The sequence below is a fragment of the Aplysia californica genome, unplaced genomic scaffold, assembly GCF_000002075.1.
Source record: "Aplysia californica isolate F4 #8 unplaced genomic scaffold, AplCal3.0 scaffold00612, whole genome shotgun sequence".
In the NCBI taxonomy this organism is placed as follows: Eukaryota; Metazoa; Mollusca; class Gastropoda; order Aplysiida; family Aplysiidae; genus Aplysia; species Aplysia californica.
This window is the reverse complement of record NW_004797882.1, coordinates 58,289-66,710: the sequence shown is the minus strand read 5'-3', so window position 1 is coordinate 66,710 and position 8,422 is coordinate 58,289. Positions and strand designations below refer to the sequence as shown.

The window sequence follows — 8,422 nt, the reverse complement described above, 5'->3', positions numbered from 1 at the left end:
TATCTAATCTGTCTGTCTGTCTGTCTGTCTGTCTGTCTGTCTGTCTGTCTGTCTGTCTGTCTGTCTACCTACTTACTTACCTGCCTATCTATCTATCTATCTATCTATCTATCTATCTATCGATCGATCGATCTATCTATCGATCGATCTATCTATCGATCTATCTATCTATCTATCTATCTATCTATCTATCTATCTATCTATCTATCTATCTATCTATTCAAAGAATGCAAACACAATATAGCACAAACACACCCGTATTATCATTTTGTTTTTCTTAGAAAGAGAAGCTCGCTCTCAGAAATACGTGAACAAACAACTCACTGGATATCCAGGAACAGAAAATAATATTATTACTGATTGCAGGCTCCAGTCCTTAACTATCTTCCGCCCCATCCTCCTACCCAAAAGCCTTAAATCCTTTTCTATATTTAAGCAAACATGTTGAACCCCTCGGGGTGTCGCGCTTTTTGTCCACTGCCAAATCATGTCGACATAGGGCTGACAGTGACGCCCACACGGGAGAAAGAGCGGCCTCTGGGGGATATGTGGACGTTAAATGCGAAGGAAAAGTGTGTCTGTTTATTAAGGTGAGAAGGACCTCAATGACCATACTGAGAAAAGTTCATTTCGCAGTCTAAGCTCTTGATCTCTGGACGGGATACAGGGAGCAGGGGGTGTTTGGTGTTTAATTTACGTTTTACGACCCTTTTCATCAAATTTTTCATTTATGGGCGATAAGAAAAAATATATACATAGGAAAGAGAAAACGGAGAGGGTGTATTTGAAAACGGGTGTTGATATTGTGAAAGTCAAGTTTGACTGCCTTTCCTTTAATTTGGTATGTTTTTTGTGTTTTGTTTTTCAGGGGGAGGGGGGGGGTTGTTGTGTTTTGTTTTTTTGGGTCTATTTTTGTCTCATTTTCTCTTGTTTTCCTGCTTTGTTTTTAATAGATTGACCAAAAGTTATGTTTTATTTTGATATGGAGTGATTGTTTTCGGGGAAAGGGAAGAGTGGGGGGGGGGGGGCGTGTTTGTGTCTGTTTTTCTTTTTTCTTTTAGTGTGTGAAGTGGAAAAGTGGACGGCGTGGGGTTGAGTGGCGTAGAGTGCAGGTAATATTTGCTACTTACTCTTTGTCTGGACGGATTTTTATTGGCAGCTCTTAGGTCATAGGTCATTAGGTGCAGAGAACTTAAAAGGGTGTCAGAGAGTGAGACACTAAAGGGAGATTATAATGTGTAAAGTTTCTCTCTCTCTCTCTCTCTCTCTCTCTCTCTCTCTCTCTCTCTCTCTCTCTATCTATCTATCTATCTATCTATCTATCTATCTATTTATCTATCTATCTATCTATCTATCTATCTATCTATCTATATATCTATCTACCTACCTATCTATCTATCTATTTATCAATCTATCTATTTCTGTCTCTCTTTCTCTCTCTTTCTCTTTTTCTCTCTCTCTTTTTCCTCTTTCTTTCTCTATCTCTCTATCTATCTATCTCTATCTATCTATCTATCTATCTATCTATCTATCTATCTATCTATCTATCTATCTATCTATCTCTCGTCCACTCTTTTTTCTCTCTTTCCCATTCCTGCACTCGCTCTCTTCTCCGAGCCAAATAGGTGGGGTGCCGTAAAATCCCCCAAAACAGCCTTGGTTCAGAACGCCCAACTGAGGATTGGAACTAGGCCCATTATGCCCGTTGTCCAGTATGATAACAACTGAGCTGACGGCGCGCCCCTCTCAACTTTGGTATCGACTCAGGTCTAGAAGTGTACTGAAACCAAGTTCATCTTTACCTGAGTCCAAAATCTGACCGAGTGAGTTATCATCCCCCGTGAAAGGAATGGAGAATAGAGCGAGTGTACCTAAGTACTTTTTAACCCAAAGAGTACCTAGAGAGGAAATCATAAATCAATATTGAACTGGAAATGGTATAAGTAAAGATTCCGAAGTAACGGTAGATGTGCTTTTCATCTTTTCAAAAAATGGCCTCGCTTTTATGGCCCCATATCGGTTCTATCAAATCAAAGAGTTAAAGACCAATATTCGATCAATAACACTAGTCAACAACAAAGAATTTGCCACTCCGCAACCAATATTATGTTTAAAGTGTGTTTTCTGGTACGCTGTTTTCTGAAAACCGTTGTTATGGCATTTAATTTTTAAGTAGGGGGGGGGGGGGTCAATGACGCCAGGCTTTTTTGTCATATGTCGTTCATGTTTTTGTTATATATTTTTTTTTACAATATACATGTAAAGTTTGTGTTACAGAATATAATGAATGGAAAATTTACTCCACAAGATCTGCGCATAAAGCTGACAAATGAAATCAAACTTGCACACAAATATTTTAGATGTAAAATTTATGATTGAGACAAAACCTGGGCAACATAATATCAGCTAAATGTCTCAATATTCTGGATTATTGAACACGTTTATGGCTAAATACAAAAAAATCACTTTTGCTATACGTATCAGTGGGATCTTTCAGGAACAAACAGATCATTGCACTGACTGTTGCTTCTGCATGACGAAAATTGTTGGCATCTCAAAAAACACAACTCAAATATTGCATACCTCGACTTGAAACGGACACTGCACATGAGCAAAAATATAAGAGTCTCAAGACCTTCTGACTCATTCATTGATAAAGGTTGTGTTATTTTGATTAAAATTATGGACCTGTTCTCACGTTTCACACTTATTGAAAATATCAAGAATAGTAATAAAAATGTAACTGCGGTTTATTCTTCTTCTCATTGGTAGTTTTGGTGAGTTTTTTTATGGGTACTCTGAATATCATTAAAATCTGATGTGCTAACTCAGATTTGACTACAGACCCGAATTCTGAGACCCAAAATTACTAAGTCTGACAATCCAAAAGGTGGAAGAGAAAAGAAAAATAGAAAATTGTTGACCTTTGTAATCTATTTTATAAAACCAAAACAGCAATAAAGGTATCAATCCCGTCAATCCTGGACAGAGCATTGTTGAAAATATATGTTTCCCACACGTATGGATTGGTTGTAATTTTTTCTTGAACGATGTGTGCTGTAACACTGTTTCAACGAGGTTTTCCCAAAGACGTTGTTTTTCTGATTCCGCTGTGCAAATGTCTCGTGGGAAATTAACTGATCATTGCAAGATACGACACTTGTATTAGCAATGCAAGATTAGAACTTTAATTAGTGGAATATATAGAAACCAAGGAAAATAACAGCTGCCGAAGAAACAGTATTTGAAAAGGTTATGAGCATACGATGGAATGCATCATTTTCATTAACGAGAGTAACAGAACTTGGGAAAGAATTAAAACGGCGATGACAATAATCTAAAAATAGACTCGTTTGCCATTTTAATCAAATGCAAAGCCTTCTAATGCCAGGGTCCCACTCGTTTCTTTGGGGGTGGGGGTGATTTTAACACCACATAAACACATATTGGACGTATTAGAGGCATACTGCGGTGCTCTTTTGTTCTATACTTATTACATTGGAACGTGGTGGGCAGACCAGCTTACGATTGAAAGAGTAAAAATGAAAGGGTAACAATCTAGTTCAGTCTTCCATTCGAAACTTGCAATGACCAGCGATGAACTTTTAGGGTCTCCAGTCTCTGAGGGGCCAAACTGGGGGTATCTGTGACGTCACGACGTGCAAAAGACAAATTTTACTTTCTAAAACATGTTTGGAAAGGGGGGGGGGCTGGTGTTGAATTAGACCTGTAAAAGATAGCTCTCAACCCTAATCCCGAGAGATTTTGGTACGAAATAAAGCATGAGCTACGCTATCAGTTCGTGGAAAGCGGGACTATACATTTCCCCAGACCGTCCTAATATCACCCATTGCGTTTCACAGAAATAGTAGTCCTATCTACATTGTAGAATTGGTAACCCTTCGTTGAGACTCATCCAAACCCTGTGTGAGCTCTTCAACGAAATTTTCTTCTTCAAAACTGATAGAATTAACACACATTAAATAAAGTTAGTTTAAAGTTCTATTTTAGCCATACATCCCCCACAACACTTTTTACGAGCGCTTAGTAAACTCCCGCTGCTGTCGCCTTAATATTGAAAAACACTTTCGTTCTTCTGCGGAAGGGGTGAAGGTGGGGGAGGGGGGCAATACATGGTTAAGTTAAAGCGTTTTCGGTGAACTCTGTTAATATTATTATTCTTTTCGCACCTATTGCACAGACCTCACCCGTAGCTTGTCGAACAGAGGCAAATAAAGTGGAGGACATTTCCCCGCCATGCCTGACAAAACCGGAAATCTTCATATTATTACTACTTACCACTTGACCAGGACACCTTTAAAACTAACAGTCTTGGAAAGATTTCTGAGAGCTTTTATAAAAAAAATTAAAAGAAATAGATTTGCAGATGCCATCTGCCACTGATGGATAAAGTAGAAAATCACCATCATCGTTACTGCATTTCGCACCCTGCATCAGGGTACAGGCCACGAACAAACACTTTCCAACTTTCCTTATCCTGACCTTATCTTGATAATATTATTCCTTGTCTTCTCACATTTTTGTACAGCATTCTCTGTGACTCCTCTCCATGTTCCATGGCCTTCCCCTTGATTTCATAACCTGTTGATTGCAATCTAACACTTTCTTTGTTGTGCAGCTGTCTGGTAATTTTAACCTGAACCCTTCGACTAAACAAACAAACAAAAAAATAAATAGCAGACCCGTTGATATGTCGATAAAACTAGCAGTGAGATTTACCCCAGCCATGTCAACAGAGGAGGCATATGTGAAAGAAGACCTCGAAACAATTATTCGCTGGATGATTCTCACACGCTTAGCGGTCTGAATTAGAAAGGGAAAAATAGAGAATGGAGCGACTAATCTTCTTTTGTAGACAGCATTATTTAATCACATTGTTACAGCTGGGGATATGGGAGACCTTGAGCGGAAGGATAATGTAACCTTTTTTTTGGGGGGACATTGATATTATGGAGAAGAGAATAACAGCAAATGGAGCTACGTAACAGTGGTCTTGTTCTCGGTGTTCTCTGAAAGATAACCCCAATCAACGCTGGTGATGCAAATTCTATGTTTTTCTTTTTTCTTTTTAATTTTTTTCCTTCGTTTTTGCCGCCATAGATGGGGCAATGCGTCAACATAATATGGCCGTAGGCACTTGCAAGCACCGCAGAACTTTTATTTTAAACCAAAAGACAGGACACGAGAGAGATGAAGAAAGTGTTACGCCATATTAATGCAAGTTGTCAAAAATGGTTTCATAATAATATACACAGGTCCAGTGGCATAGCAGGAATCGTTATGTTAGATTTCAAAGGGCATGCGTCGACAATGGTAGTCTGTGCCCAAATCCGAACAAGTGAAAATAAAATATACCAACTAGGTAAAAATCGATCTCCTAACCAGTACAATCACAGAACAAGGCAACTTTCAACAGTTCAAAACAAATAACAAAAATAATAAATATATAAAAAGTTACAACATGATGGTACAGTTAGGATATGATCAGATCAAATACTTATTAGATAAGAATTAGGTGAACAGATGGGTTTGGTTGCGCAGCGAAAAAATCCTTTTTCATACTGGAGCTCCAAAATGCTCTAAAATCTGGCTATACTCTTCTCTGTGGAGGAAAAGATTACGTGTCCACCTCAAGGGCTCCACCCGAGCTGGGATCTGGCCCAGGATCTGGCCCTGAACCTCCAAATACGTCGAAAACCGCTGCGGGTGTGGCCGTTTCATGAGGCCGGGTGCGGAGCGAGGCAAGAGTTAAACAATTTAAGTTTCCATCGTCCGAGGTGGAGTGAAGTAAAACGAATTTTCTTGTTTTCCTTCTTGTTTTTGTTGTTGTTGTTGTTGTTGTTGTTGCTGCTGCTGCTGCTGTTGTTGTTGTTTATTTGTTTGTTTGTTTGTTTGTTTGTTTGTTTATTTGTTTATTTAAAGAGAAAACTCTCCTTGTCTTTTAAAGTAACTGAACAAGGGTCCAAAATTTTACTTTCGATTTTCTCAAAACAACATTTTTCGGGATAGCCCCCTTGTCCTTAAAAGCGACCAAATGCTGTCTACTATTAGTACATGTCGTCTCATCAGCCGTGCCGCCCTATAGATAACACTGGCCATTAGGGCAAAATACTAATCCCCAAATTTTGAAATTTTTAAATGGCACTTTCTCTATCTATGGCATTGGTTGCGTGTACCCAAGAAAGGTATTGTCGTTGGTCAATATTCAGATTCTAAATGTTGAAAAAAGCGAGGTAAAATACAAAATACAAGAACAATTACTAGAGAAAACGTTGGAGAGAGAGCGAGAGAGAGAGAGAGAGAGAGAGAGAGAGAGAGAGAGAGAGAGAGAGAGAGAGAGAGAGAGAGAAAGAGACAGACAGATTGATAAAGACAAACAGACAGACAGACAGATGTATCTGTTTAATTCGTGTTTTAATGTGCTTTGCTTTGGCAAGGAGAGTTGATGATACCCCCCCCCCTCACTCCTTTTCTCCCACGGTAATAAGCCACGCAAGGTCCGGACTCCAAGGAATATGTCGACATCTAAGTCTTCTTAATTAAAAAGGGACATCCTCGTCACGATCAGAAAGGTAGGATTTGCATCTCTCGGCATTTTATACAAGGTTTCTGTTCTTTTTAAAGTCAAGATTTTTTTTTTAATTGTTGATTGTTGCAATAATACTGCAACCATCAGCTGTACAATAAAAAAAAATTAATGACAAATAAAGGACAGGACGGTGAACGATCAAAGTATTAGTGTTTTGCGTGCTAAAGGGTAGTGATTAAAGTCCAGCTTTATTAATTCTCTGAACCAAAAAATAATTCAAAAGGCAGAAAAAAACAGCTTGTATTACATTCAGGTAATACGCTGTTTAGATGCTCCGGGAAAGAAGCGAGCATCTCATCTTTGTCACAGATTTTGCTGATCACTACAAAATGACTTGCGCAGTTATGAAATATTATGTAACTTTGTTTTGTTGTATTTCTGGTCTGACGGGTCAACAGAAGTAGGTGCATGTCCAGGAAATGGATGTGATATATCAACAGAGACATAAATGTTTTTAAAAAACGGGGTGGGTGGGGTGGGGAGTGGGGTGTTGCGAACATTCGGTGGAAATTTGTTTTTATTCTTGCAGAATATATTTATTGTGTGTGTGTGTGTGTGTGTATGTGTGTATGTGTGTGTGAGTGTGAGTGTGTTTGTGTAGGTGAATAGATAGATAGATAGATGGATAGATAGATAGATAGATAGATAGATAGATAGATAGATAGATAGATAGATAGATAAATAGATAGATAGATAGAAGAAAGAGGGCATTGGATCAGACTCTGGTCTTTTCTATCAATACAAATGATATACAGGATTTATAGAGTTTTAGGATAGTAGATGAAAGCGTAAGTAACTAGGCGAAAGAAAAAAAAAGAGAAACAGTATAGAAAAAGAGGTGAGAACGGAGAAACAGAGACGGTGAGTGATAGCTAGAGGGAGAGAGAGAGAGAGAGAGAGAGAGAGAGAGAGAGAGAGAGAGAGAGAGAGAGAGAGAGAGAGAGAGAGAGAAAAGAAGAGAAGAAGAAGAAGAAGAAGAAGAAGAAGAAGAAGAAGAAGAAGAAGAAGAAGAAGAAGAAGAAGAAGAAGAAGAAGAAGAAGAAGAAGAAGAAGAAGAAGAAGAAGAAGAAGAAGAAAAAGAAGAAGTAGACAGAGATGAGAAAGAGACGAGAGATAGATAGAGAGAGAAAGAGAGAGAGAGAGAGAGAGAGAGAGAGAGAGAGAGAGAGAGAGGGAGAGAGAGAGAAGAAGAAGAAGAAGAAGAAATAAGAGAGAGAGACAGAGAGAACAAGAGAGAGGAAATTGAAGGACATTTAGAAAACGTTTCCTCCAAGTTTTTAAAAACATTTTTCAACATCCGACATAACCTACCCTGGTAACCTCGAGGTATTCACCGATTACAAGTCGGTAGAGCCTCCTCAACAACTGGCGGGCTCACTCAGAGGTTTTGATAAAGGTACTCACTCTTCTTTCATAAAGAAGACGGTTACTGTTATAACAAATAAACAACCAACACTTTATCCACACGACGAGACTGCCTCACAGAGCTGCGGCGCTGTCCTTCTCTCTGTCCTGTTTCGCTCACGTTGTGAGAGCGTTCGCCAGAGACTCACGATATAACCAACATCCCACCAGCACGTCCTCCCCCCCCCCCCCCCAAACGCTTCACGGGGCCTCTGTCACCCACGCTCGGCCACTCACTGGCATCGATCTCTGGAACTGCGACTTGTCCAACTACGAGGACTTAGACGAAGAGAGTTATATTTGTAGAAGAGGTTTTACGGCGCTCGCAACTGCATAAGGTCATACGAGCGCCCGAAGATTAGAGGTGTTACAAGAGTAACAAACATAAAAAAGAAGAAGGGGAGATAC

General features: G+C 39.2%; 1 protein-coding gene across 1 annotated transcript in view; it reads right to left on the bottom strand.

Annotated features, from left to right (window-relative positions):
* Positions 1-8,138, bottom strand: part of LOC101849491 — a 49,887-nt gene extending 41,749 nt beyond the window's left edge. Inside the window, exon 1 of the mRNA XM_005107556.3 lies at positions 7,922-8,138. The gene's annotated coding sequence lies outside the window, so the exon portion shown is untranslated. The remainder of the gene's footprint in view (positions 1-7,921) is intronic.
* Between the last annotated feature and the right edge of the window lie 284 nt (positions 8,139-8,422).